The 12,669-nt window shown below is 32.9% G+C and overlaps 1 pseudogene across 1 annotated transcript; it reads right to left on the reverse strand.

Annotated features, from left to right (window-relative positions):
- Positions 1 to 330: 330 nt before the first annotated feature.
- On the reverse strand, positions 331 to 12,226 carry LOC309639210 (YEATS domain-containing protein 4-like; annotated as a pseudogene). The gene is made up of 2 exons: positions 11,672 to 12,226; positions 331 to 11,401 (listed from the first exon to the last, which is right to left on the reverse strand). The product of its transcript is annotated as a YEATS domain-containing protein 4-like (transcript).
- Positions 12,227 to 12,669: the final 443 nt, after the last annotated feature.

The following is a 12,669-nucleotide window of genomic DNA, read 5'->3' on the forward strand; positions in this document are numbered from 1 at the left end:
GCAGGATCTACTCATCTTGCAGCACCCAAGACAAGGCTCAAATGTAAGTTCCCTTTCTTGTTAAACCCTCCACTTACCAACATGGAGTGGTTGTCTCTTTCTTCAGTTTCTTCATGCCCTTCCTGTGCGGGGTCCAATTTGTGAACCAATAGGCTTGACCATCTATAATGAGGTGCATCAAGGAACTTCCTACAACTTATTTATGACAGAAAAGTATCTTTAAACTGAGAGAAAATTTGCCACTTTTTTTTTTTTTTAACTTAAAATGACTTACTATGTAGTCCAAATGAAGAAAAACAGTCATGGCTATTCACGGCACTTTTCCAAACTCAACTCAAAGGAAAAATATCAACATTTAAATTTAAGTGTAATGTTTGTTTTGGATTTTTTGTTTTTACCTCTTATGAGAGTGAAGAAGTCCTGTTTTTATTCCTGGCTTGCTAAATATTTTTAATATGAATAAATAATGTATTTTATATTATGTTTTTCTGCATCTACTTAGATTATTGTGTATTTTTTCCTTTATTCTGCTCCATTCATGAGATGAATTACATTGTTTGGTTTTTGAATATTAATCTTTGAATTCCTAGAATAAACTCATCTTGTAATATATTGTCTTTTATACACTGATAGATTTGGTTTGCTGATATTTCATTTAGAATGTTGCCATCTGTGTTTGTGAGATTAGATTTGTTGATTGGAATATCAATAAAATAATCTACAATAAGAATAGAAGATAGGTTTTTTGTTGTTGTTTTTTTTGTTTGTTTGTTTTTGTCAAACAGAGGACTATAACCTGGGAGACAGATTCAAGGAGCACTTGAATTGTGTTCTGCCTGACTACAATATGGGGAGGCTTATTAAGGCAAAACCCACAAAATTACAAAAGTTGTTTGTTAAGAATTAGAATTGGAGCTAGCAAGAAGTAAGGGTGTTTGTTAAGCAAGGATTATTTGGTGTCCAAAATGATTGTATAGTTACAAGGGGATACCTTGAGACCATAGAGTTATAGCTGGAAGCTGCTAACAGATGTGCAATGCATATTGGACAGGCCATAAGACAGGCTGTTCTGGTTAGGCATAAAGTTTAGCCCAAATCATGTATAAGCCAGAATGACTTTCCCATACCTCAATATGAAAATTTCTTCTATCAGTCTATAATTTTTTTCTCTTGTAACTTCCTTGCTAGATTTTATTAACAAAGCTGAAACAATACCAAGCTTGAAGAATTTATACAAGATTATTCATGGTGAAAAGCCAGTTCTTTTGGTAAAGATTCTTAGTTACAGATTTATTTTCTGTCACAATTAAAAGACTATCCTAATTTTTTTCTTGTGTGTCAGTTTAAGTATTATTTTTTCTGAGAATTTATCCATTTAACACAAATTTTCAGTGTTGTTGTTTATCGTCCTTCTTTATAATTTTTTTTCAGTGTCTAGTGGAAATATATCATGCCATCTATTTTCTTCCTGATTTTGCTTATTCTCTGCTTGCTCTCTCGCTTCCACTTTGCTTAATATGTCCAGGAATTATTTCAATGGTATTAGTTTTTTCACATTTTATTTTTTGGGAAGTTTGCCTTTAGTAGATTTTTTTATGCTCTTATATTTGTTATTTTCTTCCTACTACATCTTTGGGTTTAATTTCATATTATTTTTCTCATTTCTTACTGATTAATATTTAGCTTACTTTATTTCTCATATATGCATAAAAAGAAAAAGCTTTGAATTTCCCTGTAGGCACAGATTTAGCTGTATCTTCCAAGTTTTAAAACATATCATTTTCTTTATAATTTATTTCAAAGCATTTTCTAAATTCCCTATTGATTTCTTCTTTGATGTGTTGGTTATTTATATGATTATTTTTTAATACCTAAATATGAAAAGATTTCCTACTTTTTTTTGTTTTTAATGATTTCTAACTTAATTCCACTGTTATGAGACAATGTACTCATTGATTTTTATTTTTTGGAATATGATGAAACTTGTATCATGCAAATATATGAGCAATATTTGTAATTGTTTCATGTGTGCTTGAAAATGATTTGTATATTACGGTTATTGGGTGCAATGTTCTGTACATGAATAAGGTTGTTTGTGGATAATGCTCTTTAAATATATTTTTTTACTGAACTATTTTTGTCAGTTTTATCTATCAGTTACTAAGACGTGTGTTAAAATTCCTATTATGACTGTTAATTTTTCTATTTCTCCTTTTAGTTTTGTCAGTTTTGTCATATATTTGGAGCCTATATTATTAAGATTATCTACATTTAAAATTGTTATTTTTTTTGATGTTGTGATCGTTTCTTTAGATTTGTGAAGTGTGTCCCTTAAATTCTGGCTTTTAAATTCTCAACTTTGTATTATTTTTTGAATACAATAATTAAAGTTGTATAAAAATCTGTGCTGGGGAAAAAGCTGAATTCATTGTGTGTCTGTTTATAATGTTCATTGCTTCTTTTGGATTTAATTTCTATTTTCTTATCAACTGCCTTATTTTTTCATATCTGAATATAACATGAAATATTTTAAAACTAGCATAAGTCCTAGTATGATATTATTTTCCTTTTAACCAAAATTTATGTTAATTTTTTTCTGGGTGGAGGCTAGGGACAATATAAATCTGGAAAATAAAATAATAATAATAATAACCTTTTTTAAATGTGTGAGATTATTTTAATTTGGATTTAACACTTGTGAGTACCAGTTTGTTTCTGGCTCATTCCTTATGATGGAGCCCTCCCGGGTCCCAATTCAAGTCATGTGGATTTGTTACAGCAAACTTCATGGGCCCCTGGTTCCAAAATTTTCTCCTTATCTCACATGGCATCTGAAAATTTCTTTTTAGCTTCTGAGATTCTCATCTACATTTTTCTAGAAAAGATATACCTCCTTGGAAAAGTGATACGAGATTCTGGATGGAATACTCTGGATTTTTATATTTTCCAGCTTCTTACTGTCTTTGCAGCACTCTGATGCCTTCAAGTACATACTTTGAATTTTTTTAGTTTTTTGTATATATGTGAGTCTGTGAATAATAAAGTGCAGTACTTTGTTGAACATACTCATATACATGGGAAGGTTTATTCAAAGTTCGTACACCACCATTAATAGAAATTGAATACCAGTAGCTATTTCATTAAAATTCAGAGTGATTATTTTTATTCCTGTTATTCATAGTACAAGTTTATGGGCCAAATTTTACTTTAGAATCACTTTATTTTATATACACAAAGTATAATACAAAGACTTTATGATTATTATAATTGGTTTCTACCATACACTAAAGAAAAACAAAAATTCCAATAAAATTTATGTTACTCTCCTGAAATAAAGAGGGGAAGTGTGTGGTAGACAGAAATCTAAAAATGACCCCAAATGATCCTTGTCTTTTATGTAATTCCCTCCACTTGAACATGGGTAGAACTTGTGAATATGATGAAATATCACTCCTGTGATTAAGACACATTTGGGAAAAGGAAAATTATCCAAGTGGGCCTAATCTAACCACGTGAACTCCTTAAAAGACGAGAGTCTTCCTTGAGCTTAGCTCAGACACTGATGAGTCTAAATCTAAATTAGCAGTTTTGTGATTCATTGTTTCCAGGGAGATATTAAACTATTTGTGACCTGAAAGCCAAGGAAGTACGAAGACTTTTTTGGGAGAAATAATGGAAGATCAAGTATGAGATGAACGTATACTAATTTATTTTTGGTCTGGTTAAAATTTGTATACCATATGGATTATTACTATCCCAATTTCTTTTCTGTCCACAACTCTGAAGTGAAAATAGTATGTATATAAGAACTAAGTAACTCCTTATGTAAGAAACAGGATATTACACCTAGAAAGGGAACTTAATGATCATCTCATTCTCCACCATCATTTTACAAAATAGAAACATGAAGCCCTAAGAAGTGAAATAATTTGGATACTTTTACTGCGTTATTGTTAGTAATGAAATAATTTCATATTTGGTTGAATACAAATTTATTAATTCTATTTAAATAATTCCATTTGATCAAACAACAAATATTCTGGCCAGGGCAATATGGTACCCATTAATTTACACTTCTTTATTAATCTCGAGTCATTTTGAAAGTATATGTTCCCCATGAATTCTAAAGTTGGTTCCAACATTTACAGGCATTCATTCCTTCACATTGAAAACTTGTTTTTGAAAGTTATCATTATAAGGTATTATTCCAACTTTGTGTCTCTCTGCATGTTTGTACATGTCATTTTGGCCTATCTACTGAATCTTGGGCAGAAACCTTTAAAAAACAAGTAAAAGTGGAAGTTTTTAAAAGGGAATGTCATCATAGGTTTGTAATGTATAGAATGGTGACTATAGTTAATAATACTGTACTGCATATTTGAAAGTTGCAAAAAGGGTAAATCTTAAAAGTTTTGGTCACAAAAACATTTGTAATTATGTAAGGTGATAGTGTTAACTAGATTTCTTGTGGTGATCATTTTGCAATGTATACAGGTATTGAATCATTATATTGTATACCTGAAACATAATGTTACATGTCAATTATGCCTCAATTAAAAATTATACAAATGTAAATTTAAAATAAATGAATAAAAGGGAATGGCAAATGAGTAGAATGAACTAATGTAAGATTTGGAGAAATGTCTTTACAAGTGCATGGAGTGTGGCCAAAGTAGAACAGATTTTCAGAATAATTTTGACTTGATATTTTACTCTAGTTAGAAATAGTTAAACATGAGAGATATAAATTGGTCACTTCATGGATTATAATTTCATATGGACCTCATGTAGAATTATTTTTCTCCTTAAGTGGAGTAATAGAATGAGGACAGTTTGAAGACTCATTCTTGACCAGTTCTTTCAGCAAATTTAAATGAATTTTGTTTTGTGCTTAATTTAGCAATCATGTCTGTTATGAGACTAATTTATGTCAAGCATGTCAAAAGCATTCTAAAAGATGCAATGAATTCACCGTGGCGTCAATTGCTTTTAGCTTAATTTGTAGGTACATATTTAAGTGGAGAAAATATGGAACATACCTATTGGAATGAGATTTATCCATTGTATAACTGTATATTTAAAATTTCTTTCAATTAATTTTTTATTTCTATAATTCAAATTCCTTATTACTTAATAGAAATTCATTTACATATACATAAATATATATATAAATCTTCACTGGAAAAAAATTTTTGAAAGCTATTCAAAACCATTGTAGAAGTCTGTGTGTGTGTGAGAGAGAGAGAGAGAGAGAGAGAGAAAGCAAGCAAGTGGTAGCAAAATTCTAAACTTTGCATTATACACCATTGCATATATAAATAGAGGAGTTGCAAATATCCAGTAATATAATTTATCCAGTAATATAATTATCAAGTAATATAATGGGTCAAGTTCAGTCAAAGTGTTATTTCAGAAATAGGACAGATTTTAGGTCTAACCCATCCATTTATAGGTGAGAAAAATTAAGCTTCACATAATTCATAGTTTACATGTATTGCCCAAGTCTACAAAATGAGTTTAAAACAGATAAAATCTAGACTGCAGACTTCTTGATTCTCAATCTAGAAAACTTTCAACTATACAATGGACAAACCAGTCAGGGACCTTAGACAAAATAATCAGTCCTATTCTCTCCTCCTCATGAACTTACATAGTAAATGAGTTTTGCCTTTCATTTATTTATAATTCTTGGAAAAGAGAAAAGTTTGATGGGGAGAAGATGAGGCTGATGGAGTTGAATCCACACCCACTGGGGGCCGGGTGGGCAAGTTGTGTAACTTCTCTTTGTTTGCACTTCCACCATATAAAAGAGAAGCAGTGTGTGCTTTGAATGACTGTTAAAAAGGTTAAAATAGATAGTACATTTTAAATTACCTGGCACCAGGCAGTCAGAGCAACTCATTTCTTCTCCCTTTCCACTTTTCTCAAATTTACACCTTTTTACTATTGTCTTCCTACACAATCTTTCTGTACAATCTTCTTGTGAGCAGTACAGTATCATATCTCTTTCCTTTTAAAATTTTCTATTAATGCTTATGAAAATGCTGGGCACAGTTGGTACTCAATAAATACTTACTGAATTATATTGACTGGCTGAATTGAATCAATCAATAAAAATACATTGAATAAGTGACTGTAGCTTAATTAGTAATTGAGAAAACTTCAGATTTTGACTCAGCAGAATCAGTTTGAGTCATCCATGTCTTTCAAGATGCATGATCATAGGTACAAGTTATTTTACTTATTTTAGTTGACCTAGAATATGTGAATGTATGTGTACTGTAAAATGTTATACAAATTAAAATAACTTTATTGCTGACAGAGTTTATCCTCTCATTTAAAAAATAAGACTTGCATTCAGGGTCATTTTACAATACTACTTATTGGGAGTACATGTAAAGTATATTCTGACAGTGAGAACTGCTTGAAAATTACATTAAATAATCTTAGAAGGCGAATATCCATTTTTTTCTTTCACTTTGTGGGTAGGGTGGATAAGTTTATTTCATTGATGGTTTCCACTTGATATTTACCATTATTTGGAAATAGCTTGATCACATATTTATTTTAACACCAGGTCATTTGTTGCTGCCTCAGACTCAAGATTAAACCTGATGGTTGAATTCTTTCTAATCTGTGCCAAAAGCTAAATGATTGAGTCAAACTAGTAGCACACTCTAGACCAAAAGCTACCTCCTCACCATCCTTTTCTCTGATTCCTCATTTCCAACCCATTTCCAGCATTTCCTGTATAACTGCTCTTCTGATAATAGCATGCCCTGAAGCTTTCTCCTCTGAGTCTGCATTTGACCTAGGAAAAGAAAGTTGAGTATAAAAATAGAAGACATGACACACTGTGGCTTGTTCTTACCTGATTGTTTGTAAGATCAGAAGAAAATCATGTGGTATTTCAAGCCTGATCATCCAAGTTAATAATCTAGAAACAAAGAGATCAATGCAGAATCATAGCTGTTGCAGGGAAGAGGAGAGGCAGCAAAGAGCAGGAAAAGGGTTAACCACTCAAATGATTTTCCAAACTAAGATTCAAACTCTATGCTAGGGAGCAGGGAAGAAATAATAGTCAACCCTCCTTGGGCATCATTTTCCAAGTTTAGTTTGTGTTTATATATCTGTGTTCCATACCTACAGGAATTGGGTCAAATATAAGACTTGTTAACATTCACAGATGCAAACAATTTTCTTCTTTCTGCTTCCAGTCCTCTCATGTCCCTTGACTCTTCACATTTTCTGCTCTTTGGGGGCTGTCCCTTTAGGGTCTCAAACTAACCCTGCCTCTACTCTACTGTCACATTGAGCATAACCCCTTCTTGTCACTTAGAGGAAAGGATCCAATAAACCATTCTTCCTATCAAAACAAACATCTCCCAACTACCAGTAGATTTAAATTAAAAAAAAAAAATCAATGAGGACAAAAGGGCAAATCTGGGAAAAAAGCAAAAACAAAAACAAGAGCTAGTTTTGTGGAGAATGAGAACTTCCTACTGTCCTTCAAAACAATCTTCCTCTGAAGTATTTGCTTGTTTAGATATAAAACCAGCTTTATGAGAAAACAAGTGTTTTAACACTGAGATGATCCTAAGCACAGATGTTTAATTTGTTTTATTTGAGAAACCATTCCTGCCTCTCATAGTATACACAAAGAAAGGAATAAACTGACAAACACACTCATTTACATAATCTGTTCAGTTTAAAGTGATAATTAGTTAGTCCCAAGCTATAATGTACAACTCAGCAGGCAAAAGTAATTTTAAAATCATTAGACTTATACATCATGGTCAGGAGGTCAGCACACTTGAATTTCCTTATGCAATAAGGAAAAGTACTTCCAGTTCCTACATCTTTGTTCTGTGCCCTTATTTAGAAGAGTAAATTAGAAAATACTGTGGGAGGAATAATCCATTTCTACCAATTACTTTCTGAAAGAAAGTAAAATTGGTGACCCAGTGATTCTGATTTTAAGTGGGGACCTCAATCAACATCAATTCATTTAATGGTCCTAGAAAAGAAAAAGAAAAAAGAAAACAGCAGGTTACCATCAAAAAGCATCTATAATAAACCCATTTAAACACTACCTTGCCTCAAATTCTTATAGCACCCATTGTTTTACATTTACAGGACACTCATGCAAGATGGACAGAATGATGGGGAGAACCCCTGATTTCTAGTCTCATTTGGAAGCCTTGTTTTCAGCTCCAGATTATTAGGAAAATTCTGTCTTTATTTAGTTCCAGTACAGCTTGGGTCTATACACTTTTTGGATACAGAGTTTAATCTTCCACCACTATTCCAGCAAATTCCGTGAACAGACAGTGTATAATTTCCCCTGGGGCATTTATGAAGGCTCTTCCTTCTTGGAAAATTCCTCAGCACCTGGCTGAAGTCTTTATTGAAGTTCTCACCCTGTCCATTTATGTGAATCACGTGAAAACATTACTATTTGACCATCTTATAGTGGAGAGTAGTATAAACTCCACTCCAAATAACTATTGTGAATAGGAAACAACTGATCAGACAGCACCAGGCTACAACTAGGCAGCAAGTATGATGTTTTCTTAGCCTGAATTGGCTGTTGCTTTTGAAACTCAGAAACTGTACAAATAGCTCTGTGATATGAACTCATGTTTTCACCTTTTCAGATAATGCCTTTATCAGCCTGCCCTTTAAGGGAGTGAAAACTGCTGGCAAGTTATTATCCCTAAGTTCTGCCCATGAGAATCACATGGTAGGGGATTGTGGTGCAGTATCTCTCGAGAAAGAAAGTTGGACTGCTCTGAGAACTCTTAAAAATTCTCATTCCTTAGTTGCTTCTAGTAATTTTTATTAAACTCCCACCCCTTTTCCTCATCCATCTCTCATCTTCTCAATGTTTGATGTTTTTTCATTTAAATATGGCTTTCTTCAGCCTTCTTTATTTTTTATACTACACTCCTGTTACTACTACTTTTTAATTTTATTCATTTTTTTTATTTCAATTTTGCCATAGATTTCTTTTCTGGTATTTTAACTCTCTAAGTTATACCACATTATATATACATTGCTTTTACTGCTCCTACTACTATTTATTTTAGTTTTAATTACTTTTTAATTTCTATCTCCTCACCTCACACACCTCTTATATTTTCTCTGTTTCTTGTCATTTTGTAGTTTTTCTTAAGTTTCCTTGAGTTTGAGTCCTCTTTTTGCTGATTTTTAAGAAGCATATCTAGAAAGATGGTGTTGGTTTGAGAAATTCTAATCCAACAACAAATAGTCAGGGGACCTTTCTTGACATTTAGCTGCTACCATATGCACCTCAGTACCAGAAGCCACACCTGAGCTCTCATCTTCACCCTCAGAAGGTCTCCCTGTCATTTAGGTTCCACATAGAGATACAAGAAACACAAAGGTCAGCTGTGCAATGAGGGCTAATGTATAGGTAACATAATGTGATGTTTTGTGAGGTTATTATTTCTTGGAATCTCATACTGTCTAGACTTTATATAAGTAGATGTGTGTTTTATAGTATTAATGTTAATTTTACTTTTGTAATTATAGTTTTTAAAACTATGTTTAAAACTATTCCAATTGCAGCCATGAACCACAAAGGTAAAAAAGCAGGTCTTTCTCAAAGAGGTGACTTTTTTTCTCTCTACCACCCTCTTCTGCCAGGATGGTTTTGCTGAAGTATCAGGTAGAATCAGATCTCCAGAGAAGGGACCAATGTAAGGGAAACAGTCAAGATTCTGGCATCAACCAGTCTCTAACATACTTACTTCCATATGTCCAAATGTTTCCTACAACAACTTAGGCAGGGTCCCAAGGAATTTCTCTCAGTGCTCACTGCCAATAGACCAGGGTGAAAAGTCTTCTCAAAACTGACAACAGCTATGCCCTTGTTGGAAGAAACTCTTAGTTTTTCAAGACTTATTTTAGATAGTGTATTCCTCTCCTGAATATCAGAGCCTAAAAAGAAGGATGCTAATTTCAATTCTAGAACATAGATTTAATTTTTAGGTAACATGACAAGGCTGAGGCTAGGCTTTTTCAGTTTTCAGTCTGTTTCCCATGGGAGAGCAGGATTCTATAAATCTTTAGTCTCCAGGCCATGATGACAATTCCCTTGACTTTCAACATTTGTTTCCTTGGAATTGATGTTGAGTATCCTTTCAAGATACCACCAAGTGTCAGTTCTTATGCCATGAAGGGTCTTGGGCCATTAATATCTAACATGGCTTATTGATTTTTTACACTAACTCTACAAATTTCATTGCCTTAATAACCAACTGCTTTTGTTAATTTCTGCCACAATGAAGGGCTACATGACAACTGTTCTAAAAACAAAGTTATTACTCTAAATAGAAGCCTCTCATCATATAACTGAATGGTAGTTGAGAAATTTACTGGCAAATTAAACAAGTCACCTAAGTAGATATATTGCAAACAGGTGATTTTTAAGGATGCTCCAAGTAATGTTCAAGATAATATATTTATTCTAGTAGCACACAAGTTTGAGTTTTATTTTAACAACTGCTGTAACAGTTTGATAATAATTGCACTATATAGAATTGATAAATATACATATATTAGTATACAAATATTTCATGTTTATATTAACAAACCACTCTCCAAAGTTGTAAAAATGTATGATATTGCCAGCAGGGTCTCAGTGTTCCTTACCAAAATACATTCTTATCAACATTTGGTACTGTCCAATTGTTCCTTTTTTTTTTTTTTTTCCTTAATGTGATGGGGATGAAATGGTATCTCAGTGTATTGTTTTTTCTGTAAACTGCATTCATTGAGTGCTTACTGAACACTGGGCACATCAGATACATAAGACATGGGATAGGGGCAGGTAAGAACTTAAGAAATTAAATATACACATTAATGTTACCACTAATTCTAACTACTAGGGAAGTACAAAATTTTTACAAGTTATACTTTATAGTGAAATTTTGATGCCTGTCAAAAGGATAAGCTATACATACAATGCAATAGAAGTGTTTTAAAATTGTGCTTAATATCACAGAACTACCCCAAAATGCGTCGATAAAATACCTATATAGCATTCATTCTTTTTATACACATATATTTCACATTAAAGATTGCTTGTAAAGTACAAATACTTTGACTTCATTGCTGAGAAATCTATGGTCAACAGCTATATATGCAGTTCCTCTAAGAAACATCACAGCATTTGTAGTCCATCTCTCCTTTAATGTCTATCTTATTTTTAGTTTCCCTTACTATTGAGTTCTCTTCGGAACTGTTTATATTACTTTTGTCAGAACATCTTCTTCAAGTTTCTTGATTTCATTTTTTAAACAATTTATAGTGTCACGACTTGCTTTTAATCTCTCTTTAAGCTCTGCAATTTCAAAACTTGTTTTTTTTTTAACATCTTTATTAGAGTATAATTGCTTTAAAATGGTGTGTTAGTTTCTGCTATTTAACAAAGTGAATCAACTATATGTATACATATATCCCCATGTCCCCTCCCACCTTCCCTATCCCACCCCTCTAGGTGGTCACAAAGCACCAAGCTGATCTCCCTGTGCTATGCAGCTGCTTCTCACTATCTATTTTACATTTGGTAGTGTATATATGTCAATGCTACTCTCTCACTTTGTCCCAGTCAAAGCTTATTTTTTTTCTCTTTTTTTTCCCTCAGCTTCTAATTTTTTCTCGGTTTTCACTTCAAGTTCTGCAAATTCTGTTTCATGCTTATAGGCTCCTAAAGTAAACTGACAAGATGTTAATAATTGGTGCATTATTGCTGTTGGGTCTTGAAACATCATTTCATCATAGAACTCTGAAACCACTGACTTTTTTTCCCAGCATTGCATTGGTGTTTGATTGAAACAGCTTTAATAAATGTTACAGGGTTAAGGTCTTTCATTAGGATCAATGAAAAATATTTTGATGATTATTTCAAATTCACCCCATCCCGTTTCAGTAATTTCATATGGAGGCTTAGTAAGAACTCTAAAATGACTGCCATAACTTTCATGTAATTTAAAGTGGATTTTCTTCACATATGCTGACATATCCTCATTTCTATTGAATATATGGTTTTACATATACTTTCCATTGATGGGTGTGCCCATCCTCTTCTTTTCTTTCCAAAATATTGAGCAACATTACCATAAACTATTGGTTTAAAGATAGTAACCCCCTTCACTCTCCTGCCAGAGTCAAGCCCAAATTCGGCCATTCTCTTGAACATATTGTCCTACTGAAAAGCCGCCACTGTTAAGGAGAGACCAGGGACGGCAGGCTCACAGCTCACCTCAGAGGCACTGCTCCTCCCACACAGGCCCAGGGGAAGGGTTTCTGGCTAAAGGAGAATGAGCCAGCGGGACTCGGGACGCTGAGGGACCACCAACTCCTCACCACGGGCAGCGCCCCTCATTATAGTTTTATTTTACATTTTTCTCGATTCTTATGAGATTGAACAACTTCATATGCTTAATAGCAATTACATTTTATTCTTCTGTGAATTGCCTATTCATAGCCTGTATCTAACTTCTATTGTGTTGTATTTCCTTTTCCTACTGATTCATGTGGGAGGTCATACATTTTTTCCACAAAATGAATTCTTTGTTTGTTTTATGAAGCAAATATATCTACATAGGCTTTTACATATCTTTTAATTTTTAGTGTTCTTAC

This window comes from Balaenoptera physalus, assembly GCF_965194825.1.
Source record: "Balaenoptera physalus genome assembly, chromosome: 12".
NCBI lineage: Eukaryota > Metazoa > Chordata > Mammalia > Artiodactyla > Balaenopteridae > Balaenoptera > Balaenoptera physalus.